Source organism: Canis aureus, chromosome X, assembly GCF_053574225.1.
Source record: "Canis aureus isolate CA01 chromosome X, VMU_Caureus_v.1.0, whole genome shotgun sequence".
Classification (NCBI taxonomy): domain Eukaryota; kingdom Metazoa; phylum Chordata; class Mammalia; order Carnivora; family Canidae; genus Canis; species Canis aureus.
Window position 1 is genome coordinate 121,327,660 of NC_135649.1, and position 25,061 is coordinate 121,352,720.

At 36.4% G+C, this 25,061-nt stretch overlaps 1 long non-coding RNA gene across 1 annotated transcript in view; it reads left to right on the forward strand.

Moving 5' to 3' along the window:
• The window catches only part of LOC144307646 (uncharacterized), a 38,922-nt gene extending 25,319 nt beyond the window's left edge, over positions 1-13,603 (forward strand). The window contains exon 2 of the long non-coding RNA XR_013374426.1: positions 12,561-13,603. This is a non-coding gene — a long non-coding RNA (uncharacterized LOC144307646). The remainder of the gene's footprint in view (positions 1-12,560) is intronic.
• The last annotated feature ends 11,458 nt before the right edge of the window (positions 13,604-25,061 follow it).

Below are 25,061 nucleotides of genomic sequence, written 5' to 3' on the forward strand. Positions count from 1 at the left end.
TCCCATAACTGGGAACCTGTATCTCCCACTCCCCTTCACCCATTTTGCCCATTCCCCAATCTTCCTCCCCTCCTGACAACCATTTTTTTGTTGTCTGTGATTGTGGGTCTACTTCTACTTTGTTGTTTGTTTGTTTGTTTGTGTTTTAGATTCCACATATTAGTGATATAAGTGATGTTGATTCCACATTATTTGTTTTTTTAGATTCTACACGTAAGTGAAGTCGTATGGTATTTGTCTTTCTCTGACTGACTCATTTCATTTAGCATAATACCCTATAGGTCATCCATGTTGTGACACATGACAAGATTGCATTCTTCTTTATGGCTGAGTAATATTCCATTATATTTGCACCATATTTTCCTTATCCATTCATCTATCAATGAACACCTGGGCTACCTGCATATCTTGGCTATTGTAACTAATGCTGCAATAAACATAGGAGTGCAAATATCTTTTCAAATCAGTATTTTAGTTTTCTTTGGGTAAATGCCCAAAGAAGTAGTGGAGTTATTAGATTATATGTTGTTTCTACTAGTAATTTTTTGAGAGACCACCATACTGTTTTCCAAAGGGGCTGCACTAGTTTGCATTCCCACCAATAGTGCAAGAGAGTTCCTTTTTCTCCATGCCCTCTCCAACCCTTGTTTCTTGTGTTATTGATTTTAGCCATTCTGACAAGTGTGAGCTAATATCTCATTGCAGCTTTGACTTGCATTTTCCTGATGATGAGTGATGTTGAGCATCTTTTCATGTGTCTGTTGGCCATCTGGATGTCTTCTTTGGAAAAAAAAAAAGCCTATTCACATCCTCTGCCCATTTTTAATCAGATTATTTCATTTTTAGGTATTGAATTGTATAAATTCTTTATATACTTTGGGTATTAACCCATTATAGGTTATATCATTTGCAAACATCTCAAGATCTGTAGGTTGCCTTTTCATTTTGTTGATTTCCTCTCAAAACACTTATCTGCATAGAACTGATATAGATGTTGTGGGAAATTGACAGTTTTGATCTTTTATAAGTTAGTGAGCCACATTGTGAAGGATCCCTTTCTCTCCAGAGACAAGATTGTAAATGTATATGCTTTTCACATGTAAATTCCATAAGCCATATTTAATGTTATTTTGGTGGTGTCTCCCAAGGGAGCAGCAACAGAGATGGAAACAAAAAGGAAAAAAAATCCACACATAAAAATAAAAATCAGAACACAAACGAATGCTTTTTCCTAATCTCTATCTTATCTATTCAATGAAAACATTTTTAATGATCAGTGTTCAGCTGTCTCCAACATGTTTGAAGAAAAGGTATCACTGTCTCTTTCTTTTGATTTTATTTTCACACCTGATCGTCCCATGCCAAGGGTAATCATGAAGGAACTTAGAAATTAAACATTCAACTATTTAAGATTATTTCTATTTTTATGAGATGGTAGTGTAAGTTGGAAGAAATACTCTATCATGTCTTTAAGATATTTTTATGTCTGTGTCTAACCAGTGCCCACTCTTTTCTGCCCTACCGGACATGTTTTTATCCACCTCCTCTGTTCCAAGAGCACTCCCAGCTCCTATTCTCATTTTTCTGTAGATTTTCACAAGAGATGCAGTTTCTCATGGCTGGGCCTATTCTCCCCTCTCGTCAGAGAATCTTAAACATAGAACAAGAACAGAACTCAGATTCGAAAACAGCATGCCCTGCGCTAGTAAACTAAAAATGTGGGTAAATGGGAATAGTAGTACCTCTGCATGCAAACTTTTGTTTTTATTTAATGAAATTTGTACTAAGATGATACACATAAAACATATCAACATTTCACCATTAGAATTTAATGGTTTTTAGTTACTATTACCATAAAACCTAGTTCCATTTATTATAATTGCATAAGATACACTAAATGTTCTTTCTCTGATATGTAGGTTGGTTAAAAATCTCCATCATGGCTCCCAAAGAACAAAGTCTTCTATTTCCCTTATGAACTCATGTTAAAGATCCTTATTCATTATGTTCTATAAAAATGATGAAGTCAGTGCATGGGGTTGCCTTATGTAAATTAATTTCACCTTGCCTCTTGCTTCTGAAATTATCATAATCTTCCCAAATCCAGTTTAGGCTGCCTCCTTTGTCCAGAAAGCTTTTTCTCACCACTTCCTTCCTCAAGGCCCCCATCTTGTGAGAAACCCCTTATTCCTGGGCTGACTTTATAAGACTAACACACATGTACTTCCTGCTGCTGTTGTTGTAATCCAATAAGTGTAAGATTTCCAAAAGGTTTTGTCTGTTGACATCCACAGTTTGACTGCCTGTTGGGCATTTGACATTTGCTTAGTGAGACATCTGTTTAATAGATTGATTTTTTTTCTTTTTCTTCTTCTCTCTCTTTTTTTTTTTTTAATCAGGGATCATTTTTTTAAATGTCCATCAGTATTCACGAATGGGCTGAGAAAAAGTAGTGAGTAGTTAAGCTTTTTGGTTAAGAACACAGGAAAAAAAAGTTTCCATTATGCCAGAATTAAAATCAAGCTCACGATATTAGCAGACAAGCTAGTTTTTCAAGGTTTGGGCAAAAGTGGCTAAAGAAACCAAGCCAACTGCAAGAATGTTTTCTGGAGAGATCAAGGAGCAAGAAAGGAGCTGTCCTCAGATGTTGAAAGAATGCAAAGTATTTCACTGTTCAATGTGCTTTCTTTGCTGAAGAGCCAGTGGGAGAGGGTGGTTTGTTTATTTGAAGGGAGCTTACCTCCCCTGTTTTGTCAAGGTGTCAGGTTTCATAGGAAGCTGAAGACCTTGTAGTGTGCCCTCTAAGACCCCTAAGTTTTTCACTGGATACTCTGTGCATTATTTCGTCTCTAGTATTCAAAGAAAATCCCCAACATCCTTATCTAAACTAGGTAAATGATAGGTGTTCAATATAACTCGGCTGTTAGGCCACCTCATTGGAGCTCTGCAGTCCTGCATTTGTGAAAAATAGTTGCAAGAGAATTTTGAACTGACACATGGAAAAAGAAAGGACAGCTTCACTTTATTTTGCTGGGGAATGCTTGATATTTGCATAATCGCCCGCGTCATCTACCAGCTAATATGATGATAATAGTATGATGGCTCTGCCAAGCCCTTTCCAAATCTGTGCCTATCTAAATATCATTTTGATAAAGTTGGTGAATCTGAAGAAAATAAATTATGACAGAATATATCACATTTATTTTTAATTAATACAGTTCTTGATTATCCAAAATATAACATCTGGTATGCATCTGGATGAGTGGAAAACATGATACCCTGTAGGTAAAGAGTCAATATAATTAGTAGAAGCCAAAGACACTGACGTGCAATTTGATTTTTTTTTTGCACACACAAAACTCTAAAATGCTAAGCCGTCAAGATTTATGCCTTGTGATAAGATGCATGAGTCCTTTGATCTTTACCTTTCTTGTAGAGTAGAGCTGGACAGGATGTGTGTAATAGTGTTCATATCGACTATTGGATACGCAAAACACACATCCTGAATATGCTTCACTTTGAATATCCTAAGCCACATGAACTGGTATGATCGTTGTTAATTTAATGCTATAAATACATGTAGGTATTTCACTGCATTGTGTCGCTATCATGAGGACACAGAGTACATGTTCGGCTTGCGTTTCTTAGATTAAATTTAAATAAGCCAATTAAGACAAACCAAATTATGTGTGGATGAGACGAGAGAGAAAAGACGTGACCATAGGGAGCTGATTATTTCTGATAATGGCATAAATGAAAATTGCATGCCTCTGACCAACTGTTTCAAGTCTTTGTCAATTTTCCAGCAGATGTGACACTTCAGTATATGTGGAATGGAAATGCAGAAATGTCATTTTTTAAAAAATATGGTGACTTAAAGAAATCATAATGTAATGTCAATAATTAATGTCAACTACTAATAATGTAGTTCCAAATATCGCTCCCACAGCAATCAAGACTTGCTTGCATAATCCGATGATCTTTTTTATGGACAATACGTTCCAAAAAGTGGAACGTATCTCCTGTCTCCTCTGTGTTCACATGCATATGTGAATTCAATATTGGTATTTTCACTACTGAATTTGAGAGTATGTGGAAGAGTACGTGCTTGATAGAATTGCATGTTACAAAATTTCTGCAATTTGAGTGACTTTTTTACTTGGACCAGAAAGATGCGTGGAATGACCTGATTATAGCGCAATTTCCTGTAGCGTTGTGCTACATTGAGAGTACTTACCACTCATTTCCCATCCTGGGAAGCCCTCCCCAAGGGATCTCCAACCCCTCCAACCCCTCCAACCTCAAGGACAAGCAGTCAAGGGCAGTGATGGAAAGAGACAGAAGAGAAATATTTGTTGGAGCTGCAACCACGAACCTAGAAAGTTTATAGGGCCCCATGAAAGATAGGTTATGTGTGCTTGCCCCTCACATATCATGCCCCTCTCTGGTATGGCTCAACTTCCATAATTCTCATCTCACACTTCATCCTGTCTGGACTTCTCATCACCAACTCTTACTCCCACGTGTGCCTTTGCAAAGATCTGCTTTGACCTAAAGGGGAACGGAGCAGGTCAGAATCCACTTCCACATGGGAAATCACTCCACAAAGAGATCTTTATTTCTCAAGACATGGCATGGAGGGATGAAGGCTATTTTTTTTAAATCTTACATATCCCACTGACTGTGGTTGGACAAAGAACTCCTTGATTCTGTCCTAGGAAGTTTAAGAACAAAGTTCGACCTTATTACCTTCAGAGTTTAGGAACAACATTTTCTTGGGTGAAATGTCACAAGTGGTCCCAGCATATAAGCAAAGAGATTGTCAAGCAGAGATAGAATTTCCTTGTAACACCCAGTGGACAGAGAAGTGACATGAGTATGCTTGCTTCTCATCAATATTCAGAGTCTCCATGATAATTATTTTGAGACTGAACAGCCATGCCATTAAATAAAATCATTCCCCCTGTCTAGGTGATTTGTTTGGATTATATATACATCTATATATGTATGTATATTTGTATTATTTATATTTATATTTCTAGGTGATTTTGGGGGGTTACAAATACCCAAAGACACCAAATAAACATTCTAAAAGCTTCTCCACTGTGACTGACAAATTTGGAGGGAGAGGGGCTTTATATTTCTGTTATCATTCTATAGCTCTGGACGACACTTTAATCAATATATACCATAAATTTCTTTCTAGTTAAATATCTAAAGATGAGAATTTCAGAGCATAAAACGTACCGTAACCACCAAAATCCCTACCCCTTCTCTATACAGCTTACCTAATAATAAGATGGCAAATAATACTTTGCTCTTGTGTTTTTTAATACCAAATGTTCCGCCATTTATTCCAACAAGAATGTGCAATCAATTGTAATGTTTGCAAACAACGAAACAGCTTGCTTATGGCCTGAAAGCATTAAAATGTTAAAATGGTATATTAGATCATTTTCTCAAACACGGCCTATAACCTAGAATTTTATGTGCATGTAGTATTCTGTGGAAGTAAATTAGAAATAGGTCCTAGCTGTTACCTCATGCACAATTAATGAGTGTCGTTTTAGATGGCAGCTATCCCTAACAGCACAGTTCTATGTTAAGAAAATAGAATCTGAATCTCTCTTGGTGGAACTTAAAATGATTCACTTTCCATCATCTGTACGACTGTCATAAGGCTATTTCTTGTCCCTTCTGGAACCAGGCAAAAGTATATTTAATGAGCTCAAAACATTCTTCTCCTAATTTGTGGCTTTTCTATACTAATACATAATTTCTCATGTGTAAATATATTTAGTTAGAACCTTGGTAACTCTAGAGTCACCTGACATTTTATTATTGCTACAAAAAAAAAAAATAAAAAAACCAGAAAATGTGAGAGGAAACAAATGTTTTTAAAAATTACCTTTGTTCTAATTTGTTTTTACTTGTGTTAGTCAGCGAGAGTTACCGTAACAAAACAGCACAGACTGGGAGGCTGAAACAACAGGCATTTATCTCTCACAGTCCTGGAGGCTGGAATTCTGAGATCCAGGTGTGGGTAGGATTGGTGTCCTCTGAGGCCTCTCTCCTGGGAGTGTAGACACCATCTTCTACCTGTGTCTCCATGTGGTCATTCTTCTACATTCTGTGTCCTCATCTTTTCTTATAAGAACAGCAGTCCTACGGAATCAGGGGTCATGAACTCATTTTACCTCGGTCACATCTTTAAAGCCCTCATCTCCGGATATAACCTCATTCCGAGGTCCCAGGGATGAGGGCTTCAGCACATGATGTTTAGTGGGGACGCACTTCAGTTTCTAACACCAGACCAGTGGAAAGCTTGTGCTCTTAAATCCATCTACCTCACCTCCCATCAATGTGTCCTTGTTCGTATGTGAAGCCTGTGAACCCCCTGAGCCTATGCAAGCACTTCCTCAGGCTGTTGCGAGAGACAGCATTTCTGGCAATTCATTTCCTGTACTCCAGGGATAAACCACTCTTTTATTGGAAGGAACAGGAAGTCATTGTGATGGATCGTTAAGAGTAGTAACACGGAACAGTGTTTCTGGGGAGTTCTGATGGGCAAAAAATCACCCAAGACCCCGTTACAATGTAGGTTCAGATTCAGTGGGTCTGGACTAAATCTACATTTCAAACAAAGTGGTCCAAAGCCTGCATCTTCTGTAGCACAAGACTGTAGTTATTTATACCAAACGCTAGAGGTCTAATGAAACTTTGGGGAGGTCCAACCAGCGAACCCCTTTCCCTGCATATTCTAATTTAATGGGTTTGGTGGCAGGACACAGAGCTGCAAATCTCAAGCAATCTGGACTACTATTTGCTGTGGGTTTAAGTAAGTTACTTGCCTTCTCTTTGCCTCACTTTTACCAGCTGTAACATGGAGCAGTCATGAACAATACCCACCTCAAAGCTGTGATGAGAATTAGTTCACATAATATTTATAAAGCTATTTAAAAAAAAATCCTGTGATATCAATATACCTATTGACATGGGGAACTCTTAGCCCTTATTCCTTAACATATTTTGCTCCTTGCTATGTTATTGCCACTACTTCCTTTTAATGAAATAAAGTCCCTACTGTTATTTACAATAAAAACCAAGTTATAGATTGAATCTTCAAGTATGGTTAAAGAGAAATCATCTAAGCAAGACCTTCATAATAGGATTTATAGTACCTACACAACAACTTATATTACCATTGAACACAAGAAATCATTTTATTTATTTTTTTAAGAATTTATTTCTTTTTCATAGAGAGAGCACAAGCAGGGGGAGGGGCAGAGGGAGAGACTCCCCACTGAGCAGGGATTCCAATCAGGAGGCTCTATCCCAGAACCCTGAGATCATGACCTGAGCCAAAGGTAGACACTAAACCTACTGAGCCACCCAGGCACCTCACAAAAAATTATTTTAAATATCCAATGTGTTAGGCTTTGTATAAGGCACTTATCAGGCTCACTATACCCGCCTAGCTTGGGGTGCTTTGTTAAAGTCATGAACTGTCATGACACTGTTTGTGGCAGCCCTAGAGAATGAATACGGGAACTTTGGAGAATGGTCACTTTCACAACAGGAATTAGACATCGATATTGTGTTTCTGAAAGAGCCCGGGTGTCCATCAAAACGAGTGGAGAAAGGAGATGTGGTGTATACAGACAATGGAATATTACTCAGGCATCAAAAAGGATGAAATCTTGCCAGGTGCAATGATGTAGATGGATGTACAGATAATACCCTACAGATCTAGGGTATTATCCTAAGTGAAATGAGTCAGTTACAGAAAGACAAATACCATGTGATTTCACTCATAGGTGGAAGTTAAGAAACAAAACTAATGGATATGGAAGAAGGGAAGGAAAAACAAAATAAGGCAAAATCAGAGAGGGAGACAAACCATAAGAGAGTCTCAACTATAAGAAACACACTGAGGGTCACTGGAGGGGGTTGGAGGATGGGGTAACTGGGTGATGGGCATGAAGGAGGGCATGTGATGTGATGAACACTGGGTGTTATTTGCAACTGACGAATTGCTAAAGTCTACCCCTGAAACTAATAATACACTGTATGCTAATTACTTGATTTTGAATTTAAATAAATAAATAAAAATAAAACTACATGTACCCTAGCAGTCTGCATGGTATATCCTGCCTCAGCGTCAGGGTTTCACGGCCACCAGTTGAGAACCACTGGGATAGACCAACACATTGACAGGCAGGGTCTTTCACGCTAAGGCAGATTTTCCAGTGTTGGCTTTGCTGTCATTGGGGTTGGGTAATTGTTTGCTGCAGGGTAGGCTGTTCACCAGCATCCCTGACCTTAACCCAGTCAGTGCCAAAGGCAAATCCTCTTCTCCAGATGTAACATCTGAAAATGCCTCTCGACTTGGCCACACGTCGTCTGTAGGGGACAGGGTCACCCTGGGGTAAAACCATTATTTATTTCATGAAGTCATATTTTTTTCTTTAATACATCCAAAGCTCATTGTATGGAGTCTTTCAGAGCAAGGCAACTTCTGATTCCTTGAGCCGTCTACACAGCGACCTTTGTTCTTCATGAGCCACATTTAGAATCATCTAAGGACAGGGTATTTGCCACATGTACACATTGTACTTAGTGACTTAATTGATTATATTTAAATAATATATTTAGATATATTTAACAATATATTTAAAATATATTTTAAAGTGTTTAAATATATTTAAAAAGTATTTTGAAAATAAGAGTAATCAAAAAGCCAATTTGGCCAGCCAACAAATAAGAAAGTAATCATCTCTGAAAACATGTGTATTAACTAGTTGATGCGTGCCTCACCTGCTACCTTAATGTTAAAGGTTTAAATACCTTACATGATTTGAATTAAGTGTGATTTTTAATTAAATATTACCCAAAGTGACTACATGATGAGAGTTTACTTTGCTCAAAAAAAAAAAAAAAAAAAAAAAAATGCCGGTAACATCAACATTAGCAGCCAGGACAACCCAGGGACAAACAGATCTGTGTGAACCATGAGAAAAACAAGGTCACTGTAGTTTGATGGTAACATATAACTTACAGGATCCATTCCGCTGGAGATCTCAATTTAAAATTTCATGAAAGAAGGTTTTCTGCTCACATGTCAAAGGCCGCTGCTAATGAAGGTGTATAATAGCAACCAGATAATGATCGAAATTTTGCAGGCATCACTTTCAACATCTGTTTTTAATTTAGATTTTCATTAATTGGATGGTGAGCTGTAATTTTTGGTTTCAGTTCGTGCTAAAAGTATATGCTGCCTACATAATTACTGATATTGTTATTCTTCCATCAACCTCATGAGCAGAAAGTCACCCGTTGCTGTCCTTTTTTCTCGTTGTTGTAATGGACCCTTTGGTCAAGGGATAGAGCACAGACCAAGACGGGGTTCAAAATTGGAAGGAAAAGAAAACCTGTCTGCTCAGAGACACGATTTCCCCGGCATTCCTGTAAAAATTAGGTGAGGACAAAGTGGAAAACAACACAGTTAAAAATTGGTCTTGCAATCTGTTTCTGATGTGCCAACAATCTGTGAGATTTCTACTAGGGGCAGGAAGGTTTTTTATCACATACACCCACATATCCCCATATTATAGAGCATCATCTTTACAGTCAGTTTCATGCAAACTATATTCCTCTTTATATATTGCTAGACATATCAGATGTGCATTGACTAGATACCTTTCCAATGAGTTAATTTAGCATAAAAATCTTTAGATAGGGGGCACCTGGCTGGCTCAGTCAGTGGAATATGTGACTCTTGATCTCGGGGTTGTGAGTTTGAGCCCCACGTTGAGAATAGAGATTCCTTGAAAATAAATCTTAAAACAATTTTTAGATAAAATCATGACAGTCATGGAAGCAAAAGAAAAATAAGATATTTCTGTTTGTCATGTTTACATTACTTCATGTAAGCCAGTGTTCTGATTTATTTTAAGACCTGGGTCTGTACACTTAAATTTTTTTTTTTCACACTGAAGGCACTATATAGATTTCTATATTTTGCATGCAGAAGAAATCTCTCAAAAAGTAGAACTTCAACTTAAACCATTTTGAAACTTATTTATGTAAAGCTTGTGTGAGAAGATGCCTTTTGTATGATCTAATGATTAACTTGCAATGTGAGGAAATGTGTTTGACTTTAAACCGTACTTTCCACTTTATCTGTTAGACTTTCTGGAAAATGCTAAGGGAGCCTCTGAAACCCCAAATCTGCTCCGCTAGAACATTTCTAAGAACTTTGCTCCAAACTATACATCCTCACTTTTCTCGCTAAAGCCAAGTTGACCAAGCAATCTTTGCTAAGCCATAGGACCAGCCTTATAAGCCACTATTTCTGTAAGTTGGCCCCACAGAGATCAAGCTTCTCCTACCTTCTTAGGATCTGATGCATGTAGAGTGCTTCATGAAATAAAGGGATCTGAGTCCTCTATGGAATGTCAGGTTATCCACAGCCAGACACCATACTTTGCATTTCACCTAGAAAGAAAATGAGCCAAAATACCTAGGCATCCTCTACATGCTGGGTGGCATTCAGTGGTGACCACAGGGGCAAGGGCCCACCATTGGGTTCATCACCCTACTTTCCTATACACTTTGCTACCCAGTGCATGTATTGTTGCTTGGAGTATATGTAACAGGTCATGGTGTTGACAGTGTAGTGGATAGATACATTACAGATCTATCTAATATAGTGCTATAGATTATTATAGCAAAATCCTAGTGCTGTGTAGGAAACATCATGCCATCTTTGCAAAATCTTCTCATTTCAAATTAGAGTTGCTTGGTTTTTACAAAGTCCTGGTAGCAGCAGTGTTGCCCTCACCATCGCGGTCTAGCGATCGTGCATCTGGAATAACGTATCAGAACAAGATGTTCTCCAGCCCAGTGAACAAAGACACCCAGAATATTGCATCAACAGGGTTCAGATTAAGCAGGTCCAATTCTTTTGCAGGAGGAAGTTGTTCGGACACCCAGGTCATAGCCTCATGGGCAAGAACCTATGACCAATTGACAAAGTAAAGCCATGCTTGGGTGTTGCGGACATAGGACACTGCACGACATGCTGGAACCATTGGCATGGACTGCTCCTTAGTGCTGCTTGGGTCCCATTAGGACCCCAAAATGATGGGATGTGAGAAAAGAGAATGGTGCTTCATGCAATGTAGGAACAGAATGGATGTTCGGAAGCACAACTGAGTGTTGTTCATTGAGCTGAATTAAGCCCACCTCCAACCAGGGAGAAAGGCTGATCCTTTACAGAGAAGTAACTAGAGTAGTAGACTTGGTACCCAGATTCCCATTGGTTGCACAAAGGAGCCACAAAACCCAAGGCATGAGGGAGACTGTCTATTGCTAGAGAGCCCTGTAATCCCTGACGTGTGTATTTCCAAAGTGTGGACTGAATAAATGCACATTTACATGGATCTACCTCAACAGTGGCACATGTGTATGCCGAGAAAAGATATAGGGAATGAAACCATGGAGCACAGACAGAGTAAAATTTATTTGCAAACTGAATAAAGGTTGTATCTGCTGACTTTAATGTTCTGCATGAAGCCATGTTGAACACAGTATTCTGAAAAATGTATAACGGAGACATGCCAATTTCTACTTTTCAGTTTTGCTTTTATTCATCCAATCAACCATCTTTCTTGTATATAGACCAAATGCTGCACATCTCATCCTCAAGTTGTCTTTCTTACAGGGGCACCTGGGTGGCTCAGTTGGTTAAGCATCTGGCTCTTGGTTTCTGCTCAGGTGATGATCTCAGGATCATGGTCTCAGGGTCGTGCAATCGAGCCTTGCATTGGGCTAGACAATCAGTGGGGAGTCTGCTTGAGAGTCTCTCTCTCTCTCCTCTATCCTACTCACATGTGATCTCCCCATCTCTCTCTGTAAAATAAATCAATAAAATCTTTTAAAAAAACACCAGATGTCGGGGCACCTGAGTGGCTTGGTGGTTGAGCATCTGCCTTCAGTTCAGGGCATGATCCCGGGGTCCTGGGATGGAGTCCCGCTTTGGGCTCCCCACAGAGACCCTGTTTCTCCGTCTGCCTATGTCTATGACTATGTCTCTCTGTGCCTCTCATGAATAGATAAATAAGATCTTTAAAAAAATAAAATTAAATTTTTTTTAAAAAGATGTCTTTGTTACAATTGAGACATAAAGTTAGCTAGTTTCTCATGCAAACTGCAATCCCTCCTTCTGTTGGACATAAAACAAAACAGAATGGTGTATGTGTGTGTTACTATACACACATGTATTTTTTTTCTCCCACCAAAACCCATGTACTAAATAAATACACAGCCTCATTATTTGACTGTGCTGGGATGAACTCTGTATTTTGAACAGAAGCTAGCTATTATCCCTCCAAACAATGGATCTCTATTGGGTTTGCTGTACTCAAAGTACCTCCAAGTGCCATGCATTTTTCTGTACAAGGAATGCATCATTTCATTTCCTCCACAAACCAAGACAGTACATTTCAAGTCTTTTAAAGACAGAATGGTGTTTTTATTTTTACCTTTTTGTGTTGCAGGGACATCGAGTCGAAATATGAGGCCACGTGTGAAATTATTTGTCTGAAGGAAGGTTTATTAAAACATCCCGCGTTCACAACAGCAAGACTTGGGAAAGCTTTTGTGAGCAGTTCTTGACACTTTAATACCAAACCCAGCTCTCCTTATTTCACTACGTAGCTTTTTAAAGTCAGACATGAATCTGAGTGCTGGAAGCAATCACACCAATTAGTGAAGCTCTGTGACATGTTTTGTGTTTCTTCTCAGAAAAGAAACGGGACACTGGAAATGGACACTAGCAACGACAGCACTCATCCCCGCTCTGCTGGGCATGCACGTCGTTAGGGGCTGTGCAACCACTGCTGTGCCATCCTTACGGGCTTTACATAAATAGCCTCCTGTTTTTTTAAATAAATTATATTATAAATTACGATCAATTATGAACCATCCAGCAAAAATGTTAATCATCCCCAAATCTCCAAAGGGTGCTGACTGTACCGACTTGAATCCTGAGCTTCCAATGGTAACCTGGTGGCTCCCAAAGTTGTTAGTTTGAAGAGGGTGTGTACCCACTGGGATCGATGGATGGATTGATTGATTTTTTCAGGTTTAATTATATATTTTAGAGAGAGAGTATACAGCATTGGGAAGGGCAGAGGGAGAGAGAATCTCAAAACAACTCTGCTGAGCTCAATGCAGGGCTCAGTCCCATGACCTTGAGATCATGACCTGAGCTGGAACCGTGAGTCCAATGATTGACTGACCAAACCACCCAGGCACACCCCGACTGGGATCAATTTATAATGAATCAAAGCTTACCTGAGTCTGTAGGAAGATATGCAACTTGCTCCTGGGAAGTCCTTTCATGTCGCCGATTAAATGTTCTTAAGAGAGCAAGTCAGTATTTTTAGGTGTGTTTAATCAATAGGATCGGGAAAAATTGAATTTTGTTTCCTACCTACTATATACTTATTATCAGACATTGCTGTACGTGTCCCCTAAAGCATCTCTGTACTATGTAAAGGGAAGTGAATTCCAATAAAGAAGTCAATGCCCATCTTAATTGTTTGGGGAGTTCTGTGAAACAGTTCTAACACGGTGGGCAATTACACTCTGAGTGTTGAGTTAGCGAAAGCATGGATTACGAAGGAAGTAGAGCAAGTAGTCCAAAGTAGACTCAAACTTTAATTTTAGTTTGGATTTGCTCTTTGGAAGCAGGACCACTCAGGAGCAGGGGCGTAATGCATAGTATGATGTACAGTTTGAGGTTTAATTGAAGCATGCATTTTCCTGCTAAAAGGGAATATGCACAAGGACACCTGGGTGGCTCAGTAGGTTAAGCATCTGCCTTGCGCTAAGGTCATGATCTCAGGCTCCTGGTATGGAGCCTCACGGGCTCCCTGCTCAGCGGGGAGCCTGCTTTTCCCTCTCCCCTATGCTTGTGCTCTGTCTTGCTCTCTCTCTCTCTCTCTCAAATAAAAAAAGAAATTAATACAAAAAATAAATACATAAAAATAAAATATTTTTTTAAAAAGAGGGACCATGCACAACCCATTTTGACTATTTAGGGGCTCAAATAGTTGCAGAGAGTGGAGAGATAAGGGAAGAGATGTGATATATAGGTGAGATGTGGGCTGCTGCCCATCGAGCGAGTCTACACGCGCTTGCACAAAACAGGTGAAAAATAAACACCCAGCCATCATTTGGGGCTTGGAAGTTGAGGCAGAAGAATAGGGTATGGCCAAGAATACCAGAAAGCTGAGTCTCAAGTATAAAACAATACTGCAATTGGGATTATTTCACAGCGAGAATGACCCCGGTTGACTGCTAACCCACCCCACTTCCTCATGTCGTTGGATGATTTGGAATATGCACAATTTTTCCCCCAAAGCCAAATAAGCATCCAGCAAATGTTGATAGACGAATGATAGGGGGGTAGATAGATGACAGGTAGATGCATAGATAATAGAATGGACAGGTGATAGGTTGATTGATAAAATGAATGTCTCCATTAATAAAAGTGGTTTTCTTTAAAGCTCTTGCGGTAGGAAAGCCAATGATTATAGTGCAGCTGGAGAAATTACTATTTGGTTTAAAATAACCTGAATATTTATCTACATACCACACAAGTGAATTCTTCTGTTTGAGGGAGCCCTAATGCAATAAAGATCCGTGACCTCTGGATCCTGGAACGCAGAACACCCATGATCCAAAGGCCGACTAAAGAGAAAGAGGGCTTTTATATTTATATAGTATTGATTTTTACCAAGCAATAAAATATAAATAACCATTACAGTTTGACTTTTAATACTTCCAGAAAACACTGTTTCTGTCTCTTTCTCTCTCTCTCTTTTTTTGGAAGAGTATTTGCCAAAACTTGACCACGTACTGGGTGGCTTAATAAAGCTATTGTATTGTGAGAATGATGTGTAAGAAAGCGACAGAGACATTTGTAAGAGAGCCTGTGTAGAGAGGTTCTACTGAGTTCCAGGCATTGCCCCGTTGCTAGGGGAAAAAGCAGAACACTATAGTGTGATTGATGGCTCCTCTCGGCTCTGATAATCCATTGAGTGACATAAAAAAGGAGTAAAATATACAAGCATCCTATAAAGAAATCATTCAAATTATGGATCTTTTGTACAGATGCTCAGTCACAAATGCTCCCCATAGACGATTTCACAAACCTTCTGGTCAACTATTTTTATTAAATCAGGTGAACAACTTATTAACTGTATTTTAATTTTAAATTAGCTTAATTTGATTACAAATATAAATGAATTCGCTCTAAGTCATTTCATAAAATATGAGCATGTATTATTACAGAATTAAAAGGAAGCACGTGGGAGCATTTTATTTATTTTTGTATTTTTTTTTAATTGAAGTTCCATTTGCCAACATGTAGTACAACACCCGGTGCTCACCCTGTCAAGTGCCCCCCTCAGTGCCCGTCACCCAGTCACCCTTCGTGGCAGCATTTTAAATGTGTTAGAAATAAATGTAAATACTCTAGATTCTGTTGTTCTTTCAAGTATCGATGATTGGATTTTATGTCAGATGACAAAATTTCTCTAAAATGACGTGCAATTTTATTTATAATTATTTTAATTTTTTTCTTATTTATCAGAGAAGTTCCAAACATAAGATTTGGGTGATTTTTAATTTTTTTAATTTTTATTTTTTTAAAGATTTTATTTATTTATTCATGAGAGACACAGAGAGAGGCAGAAACACAGGCAGAGGGAGGAGAAGCAGGCTCCATGCCAGAGCCCAATGTGGGACTCGATCCCAGAACTCTGGGATCATGCCCTGAGCTGAAGGCAGACGCTAACCGCTGAGCCACCCAGGCATCCCTGGGTGATTTTTTAAATTGGTTTTTAAATGTTAACCCAAAGGAACCACTCAAAAGACTAACTCATGAGCTGACTTGGAAGAAATATCACTCATATTTCAAATCAAGTTGAATTTTAAAGTCCATATAGAGATATTTTAATGCTACAACTATATTTGGGTAAAGTTTTCTGGGTAGAAATATACCAAATTTAAATAAAACCTGTACATATTTTATGTATGCATGCATGTATAATATGTACATTACCTATATAGTATGAAAATGTTACCTTTTCATATTTTACTGGAGGTTTTTTCTTTATATATACTATATGTTTTTATCAGTATCCTTTTTTAGGTTCATGCAAGAAAGCTTGGAGTATTAAGGAATTAACGGAAAATACTAGAAATTATTGGGAAGTTTTTGTTTGTTTAAAACACATCTGTTCTACATTTTGGAGATTCTTTAGTATTTTTGAAACCACTTTATCGAGGCACAATAGCCATACAAAAAGCATAGGTGGTGGGTACACATTGATGGGTTTGGCAGTAAGGCCATCCCCGTGACACCATCACCACAATCTATGCCATGAATATTTCTTGCAATAATTTTCCTCCCTTCTGACCCATTTCTTGCAATAATTTTCCTCCCTTCTGGCCCATTTCTTGCAATAATTTTCCTCCCTTCTGGCCCATTTCTTGCAATAATTTTCCTCCCTTCTGGCCATCGGAATAAATGGATGTCAGCTAATTGATTCAGGAAGGGAACACGGTTTATCGAATGTCGTGGAAAAATGCTGCCAGAATTAACGGTCACTGAGGAGCACTGTTCCCTTGAATCAGGAGCACAACGCGTGGTGTGGGTTTTCAGTGATGAACGGTGTGATTGAAAGAATTAAAATGCGTTTCATACGATGACAGCAGCTCTGAGGCGTTTTGCAAAGTGTGATAATGGATTCACCAAAATGAAAGGGGGAAAGTTACCTTTCACTGCTGTACGTGGCAAAAATAGGAGCTCCAACTATGATTTGCTATGTCATCAAATACTCTACTGATAGTTAATCCTCTTGTTTTCACACACATTTTTGGTGTTTTTATACTACCCGTTAGCAGACATAAAACTCTTGCTGCCAAACAAGTTATTTTAAGTTGCTTTGCAGTAAGCACTCAAAACATTATTTTTCCTTAAGAAATACATTTCCCAAGATTTCCTAGCTTAATAATATTTTAAAACATAAATATGCATTGTGTTTGTATTGATCACTTTCCTGCCATTATTTAATAATTAAATCGCTTTTAATTTTTAAAGAATTATGCATAGTAACAGTACTTACGTCTTTTCTACCGAAGAGGTATCATTATTTATTGTAATAAAAGAATGCAGAAGAACATTTTTTCCCCAAGCTTTTATTTAAATTCCAGCTAGTTAACATACAACCCAATATGAGTTCTGGTGTAGAATTTAGAGATTGCAAAAGAACATTTTTTAATAAAGTGCCTTCTTGTCATAGGAAATAAAACACGCGTGAACACTATAATCTAAATACAATGGTTTTGTTAACAATTAATGTTGTAGCTTTCGTTGCTTCTTCCGTCACTTGCTGCCACCCATCTTAGTGATTTCTTGTGTGTATGTTCATTGAATTATCACTACTTTAGGAGGTTGGGTGGTACGGTTATTCCAAATCACAGTTAAGAAATTGGGGGCTCAGAGAGATTTTGCATCCCTCCCTGAGCTCACCCAACGTGGTAGCAGCAGAGTTGGGGAGAGAATGACATTGAGAAGAACGTTCTTGCATCACACCAAATACCCCATCCTCCCCCACCCCTAAACAATACAACCTGTATTTCACAAGGTCACCGTTTTTTTCTTTAAAAATATTCAATAAGTGGTCATTATTAAGAAAAACATCAGAAGTCATGATGGCCGTATCATAGACAGTCGTTTAATTTTTACGTGATAGTTCTTCATAAAACATTACTGTAGTGTTCACTACCCCCCACCGTTTAGTCATGCCAGCGAAGTCAAAATGAGAGACTGTGTGAAGGAGATTAGCAATATGTTGATGTTAAGAAAGTCGAAATGAGGGGGGGAAAGATCACAGTGTGTCCTTTGAAAGTCGAGCAGTGAAGCACCCACTTGAGTCCTGTAGGCCCGCCTGCAGATGGATGGTCATCGGTGTTCCTGTTACTGTCCCCTGTGAATCAGAGAGCATCCTGTCATACCATACTATACGTTATTATATAGAAAACCGATAAGCTAAAAATAGTTTGCATCTCCCACAGATGCATGTGAACTCTGGTAAGTACAGAAGACCAATCTGATGTTACCTTGGCCATTGCCTTAGGCCACATGCACCAGTGTTGCAGCAAACCTAGCAAACTTACTCTACTGTTACTTTCTTGAATAGCTAATATAGAAAGCTTTCCCTGAAATACTCCCTGAAGCAAATTTACCATTCTGCTAATTTCTGCGTGGATGCATGCTATCGCTCAGACATGTTTATTTTACATATGTGTACGCATCTTTTGACATTTTTGAAAGTTGTATTTTACCGTGGATAATATATTTCACTTATACATGTTTGCAAACAAAGGGAACATATACTCTTTCCTATAATTTTACTGCATGTTTAGTATTTATTTAATTTATATTTATTTATATTATTTGTTTCTATTTATGTTATTATTAGTATTTATTTAATTTATATTTATATTATTTATTTATATAAATAAATTTTCTCATTTATATTTATTTTATATTATTTGTTTCTATTTATTTTATTATTAGTATTCATTTAATTTATATTTATATTATTTATTTATATAAATAAATTTTCTTATTTATATTTATTTTATATTATTTATTTCTATTTATGTTATTATTAGTATTTATTTAATTTATATTTATATTATTTATATAAATAAATTTTCTTATTTATATTTATTTTATATTATTTATTTCTATTTATTTTATTATTAGTATTTATTTCTATTTATTTTATATTAATTTAAATTTACTTATTTAATTTATTTTAATTTATATAAGTTAGATTTATAGTTAATTTTTAATTATTAATTGAATGTAATATATTGGATTTTAATTATTAATTGAATGTAATATATTGGAATTTAAGAGCAGCCCAGTGGCCCAGCGGTTTAGCGCTGCCTTCAGTCCAGGGCATGATCCTGGAGACCTGGAATTGAGTCCCGCGTCGGGCTCTCTGCATGGAGCCTGCTTCTCTCTCTGCCTGTGTCTCTGCCTCTCTCTCTCTCATGAATAAAATAAAATAAAAATCTCTAATTATATTTAATATATTTAATTCATATGTTATGTCAAATATTAATGATGGTATTTATTTGGTTGGATGCTAAAGCTTTGTTAATATTTGAATAAAAATAGTTGGTACTCATTCCTATGCAATAACGAATACTGTGCACAAATATAATACTGTTTGATTTCTATAAGGAAAAAACACATTTTTTTTTCTTGAGCATAGTTGACACAGAAGCCTTTTCTTTTTTCATGACAAAACAAACTTTAGAGGAAAGTCTTAATGCAATGTGTTGCTCGTGCTTTAAGCTGTTTTCCCCTTCTTTTCCTTCTATTGCTATGAAACCAGAATACTCTTGAATCAGGCAAAATGAAACACATTTTAAGGATACAAATGAAGAAAACATAATACCACACAACTTCTTTGTGAAATTTGGACTCGGATTTCTAATCAAATTTTACTATTGGAGTTACTAGGAGTTTGGAATGTAACTGAGTACAAATTGGTAAGTACAATCATTAATACAATAATCAACATGATAATATGGCAATATAGCAACAAGTGCACATTTTTGAGATTTTTTTCTACATTCAAGAGATTTAGCGTTTAAACTAGTAAGTATGCTAGTGTTCATTTTCAGAGTTATTTAAATATATTTTCAAACGCAAATGCGTATTTCAACGAATATGCATGCCAGTGTTATGAGCGCTTGGGACTATTATGTGTACCAATGCCTACAAAGAGATATGTTGATTTTTTATTTTGAACGAATAAGTACACTAGCATTATTTGCCATTTGAGCTAAATGCACCAGAGCTTGTCTTACAAGCAACTTTCTATTTGAGTTAAAATTGTAACTACATTCATTAGTAGTAAAAACTAATCAAAGAAGAACATGGTGTTATTTAGAAATGTGAATGTGAATTTTCATTTGAATCAGTGGGTACACCATTGTAATTTGGAGTTTGAACGATTGTGTTATCAACACTTGTTTTAGGAGGTATTTAGTTTTTGAATTTTGAACAGATGAAAATAACGATTTTATATAGAATGTTAAATAATAAACATACCAGTATTTGTTATTATAGTTATTTGGATTTCGGAAGCTGAATTATAATTTGAGTTCATGAGTGAAGTAGCGTTATTTGGGATTAGAATTTTTAGGTAAATGATTATTATTTGAAAATTTGAATAAGCGCATCAGAATTATTTAGAATTTGAATTAATAACTGTAGCAGTGCTTTTTTTTACCGGAGATATTTGAATATTGAAATTTGATTTGAAACATGAGCTAATAAGTAAACCAGTGTTATTTGGAATTGGAATTAATATTTGTAACAATACAATCCTACCTGCGGTTTTACTTATATTTTTGGATTTTAATTTGGAATTCAACTAATGAATGTATTAGTGTTATTTAGAAAGGAGTATTTGTCTTTTATTCCAATTGAATTTAGATCAGTAAGTATACCAGCATTATTTCAATTTGAGGCAGTAAATGCACAAGTATGTGTTATTGGATTTATTTGGATGATCAAATTTGAATTGAAATTTGAGCTAATAATTAATCACTGTTATTTGTACTTAGAGCTAATAAGTGTAGGAGTCCTTGTTATAGGCGTTATTTGCATTTCGAAATTTCAACTGGAAACTTCAAATGGAAGTTCCAGTCTGTTACCTGGAATTTAAAATTTATGTTATAATTCAGTCAACAAATACACCAGTGTTATTTGTTATTAATGTGAATAAGAACACCATGGCTTCTCAGGTTATTTAACCTTAGGATAAGAGTTTAAATTTCAAGTAGATGTATATAATTGTTAATTGGAATTTTTAAAGGAATACATGCATTTGGCAGTGCTGGTTATTTAAATTTATTTGAATCTTAAAATTGTTACTGGAATTAGAAGTAGTAAGAAAATGACGGAATTTGGAATTTCAGCTAATACGTGCACTGGTGTTTGGTTTTATGTTTTCATTTGGGAAATTTGAATTAGAATTTGAATACATGGAGCACAATTATTTTTAATGTTAGCTAATCAAGGTACTAACACATTTTATCAAAATTAGTAAGCCACTTTCGTTTTGTATTTGATCTAACAAGTCAACTAATGTCATCTGAAATTTGAATATGTCCATATTCTATAAATGTATGTATATGTATGTGTGCGTGTGTGCATGTCTTGTTTGGAATTTGAGTAAGTGCAATAATTGCTTGTTACAGGAGAAATTTGTATCCTGGAATGTTAAATGAAATTTGAACGGATAACTACAGCAGTGTTGTCTGGTATTGGGAGGAAACGTACCTGTTCTTGTTACGGGTGTTATTCAAATTTGGGGATTTATTTTTTCAGTTTTAATTTTTTGGATTACTCAGTTGTGGACTTTACATGGAATCTGAGTCGACACCAGCATTAAGAAAAATTCAAACTACAAAGTGCATCAGCAGATTTCTGGAATTTGGAATTCTAACTGAATATTAAACTAGAAATTAGAGTATCTATAAGTAACTACGTCAGGGTTATTTTAAATATTAGCTCTTAAGTTCACCAGTACTTGTCATCCTTTTACTTTTTTTTTGTAATTTTAATTGGAACTTAATTATATTCATGTTACTGGCAATTAGAACAGATAAATTTACCAATGCTCATTATTACTGGGATTTGGATTTTGGATCGTAAATCAGAGCTTGAATTCATAAAAGCACCAGCGATATTTATAGTCTGAACCAATAATTATGTCATTGCTCGGAATCCGAGATATTTCGATATTCCAGGTGGAATATGAACTAATGAGCACAGCAGGGTTAATTGAAATTTGAACCTCATATGTGTACTGATGCTTGTAGCCAGATTTATTTACACTTTGAAACTGAAATGGCATTCTAGATATAAGCTCACCTGAGCTCGTGCTCAAAGTTACCTACGTGTTGGCACATGACCTAACATGCCCATCGGTGTTATTCGAAATTTGAAGTAGTAAGTGCATTAAAGCTTTGTCTCTGTTTTATTTGCGTTTTGGAATAGGATTGAGTTAGGGATTCATAAGTAAGACAGTCTGACTAGAGATTGGACCTGGTAAGTACACTTGTAGTTTGGGATTGAAATTGGAATGTGAATGCATGTGTTATTTGATATTTAGATGAATAATTACACCCGTATTGTAATGGAGATACTTAGGTATTGGAATGGGAATTTCGATGTGAACTATTAAATGCACAGGTGCTACTTGGGATTCGAAGACAAGGTTGCTGATTGTTATCACAATTCTTTGACTGGTGTATTGGTAACAATGTCGACTCATAATTCCAACAGCATTATTTGGAATTCCAAGTAAAAATGTGCCAGGACTGGTTTTCAGTTCTGTTAGGATTATAGAAATTGATTTTAAATGAGTCAGAATGAATATGTACTCCACTGACTGTCATAGGATTTATTGAAATACTGGATACGGAACTGGAATTTGAAAATAGCTGTACATCAGTGTTATTTTGAATCTGTGTCTGTTATCACAGATATTAGATTTTAGAATTTTATTTGAAACTTGAGCTAATAATTATACCAGCGTTATTTGAAATTAGAACTAATAGTATTCCGGTGCTTGGTACAAATGCAATTTCTATTTCAGAATTGGAATTGCAACTTAAATAAATAAGACCGCAGGTGCTTTCTGCATTTTAAGCTGATAAATACATTAGTGTTTGTTAGAGATATTAATATAGAATGGAAATTAGAATCAGTATATAAATGAATATGTACAGCAGTGTTATTTGGAATTCAAATAATAGGAGTGTCAGTATTTATTTTCACTATTATTTGGATTCTGAAATTTGAAGTAGAATTTGCAATAATAAACACACTAGTGTTATTTGAAATATTTGGTTAGCATTATAATTTGAACTACTAAGTACCATGATCTTATTTAGAATTTGAGTGAGTAAATGTATTGTGGCTTGCAGATTGAGTTATTCAGATTCTGAAACTTGAATGGAAATATGGAATAAGGATTCTGAATTTACGTGGAATTGAACAGGCAAGCCCATTAATCCTGGTTTTTTAAAGATGTATCTGTCATATAGATCTTGATTTGGAATTGTGATTATATGCCTATAAATGTTATTAAGAATCTGAATGAAAAGTGCACTTTTGAACATTATGGGGGTGGGGGTCGTCCTCATTTTGTGAGATAATTCCCTAATGCACTGGCTGCTTATAGAATTTTTAGCCAGTACAATTAAGCTTATTTCTTTATAGCATCCAATCTCCCAGACCATCCATTGAATTGTTTCTATCAATTGGCTTCTGTGGGACTGATAGGTGTCTAAACATTGACATCATATTACAAATCAATTTCAAGTCTTGCCAAAACACCAGGATTTTATTGAGACTTTAAACGTGATCCTAGGTAGTGATTTGAATCCCATGCAAAATCATCAAAAAACCTGGGAGCTCAATGACCAATTAATAAAGGGAAATAAGGATGTGATCTAATGGGACATTCAAATAGAAAGATGTGAGTCTCAAAGGATTAAGAGAGACCCTTGGAAGAAAATAAACATTTTTTAAGCCAATTTTCACTCTGTGTTTTTACCAGATTCTTACGATGCTGTGCAAATTCAAATATATATTGATACGAGTTCCATCATTCTAGCTAACAATGACCCCAGGAGGAACTATCCACAATGCAGTCTTCACATAACCATGGACAGACAGGCCATTAACATGACCTAAACGATGTCAAGTATAAGGAAAAACACATTGGTTTTCACACATTCTTTTTTTGTGTGTGTGGAATAATTCTCAATTTTTAAAGATTTTACTTGGGGCCAGCAGGTTAACATTCTCAAAGGGTGTGTTTTGAGTCGTCTTTTATGCTTACAAATGGCCCTACAGTAACAGGATCACTTGTACTAGATTCTTCCAATATTTTCCAGGTAGTGTTGAGTATCAAAGAATGATCACGGGTGAATAGCAAAAGATAGCATATGTAGGGATGATCATCAAACATTAGCTCTCCAATTCTGTATGTTACGTGAGAAATATATCAATAAAGGGCATCCAAAGAATATCTCACTTTGCTTCCTTCATGGGATACGAGTGCATGCAAATAGCAATTAACAATTTGATATGAACGTTGACACAAACGCGTGACATGCCAAATGACGCACGCTACATGCCCTCTATCAAAAACGATATCCAAGATGCTCTTCTGGGAAGAACCATCCAGAATGTGTGTTTTTGCAAACATTTGTCTACACGATTAATAATACATGTCCCCAAATGCTAGCAAACAGCTCAGTCGGGGATATGATAGCACTAAGAAAACAAAACTCTGTTCACTATAAAAATAGATTCACAGTTATCTAGACTGAATTTCAAGAGCTGAAAATACATTCAGATAAGTATCTGGACAGTTTTGTATATCATCAAGCCCCAAATTTCTTTCCCGTAAGTCATATATTTCTGGCTTTCTCAAATCTATATATAGCACATTTACTTTAAAAATAGATTCTGGAAAGAGAGGCAGAGTTCTGTTTTGATGTTGTCTCTCCGTGAGAAGTCATTTAGGGATAGATTAATTTATTTAAGACGTTTTAAGAAAAACAAGAAAGACACAATTGCTCATGTCACAAAAGACAGATCATGCATTTGACAATCATGCCAATGACTGTTGTCACCTAAAATCTTAACAATGGAGCTTTTTTATCAGCCTGAGAATCCATAGTGCTCCACAGAAGGAAACTCTAACAAACCAAGAAAACATATTGAATCGTTTCCTGTAGCAATCATAATGATGTTCGAATATAAAAGATATTAAATGCAACCGAAAGGATCAATACTCAACATTTACATATAAATTATCTTCTATCTCCTCATCTTCCCCTTTTCCTGTGGCTTACTTGATCAAATTGATTATTCT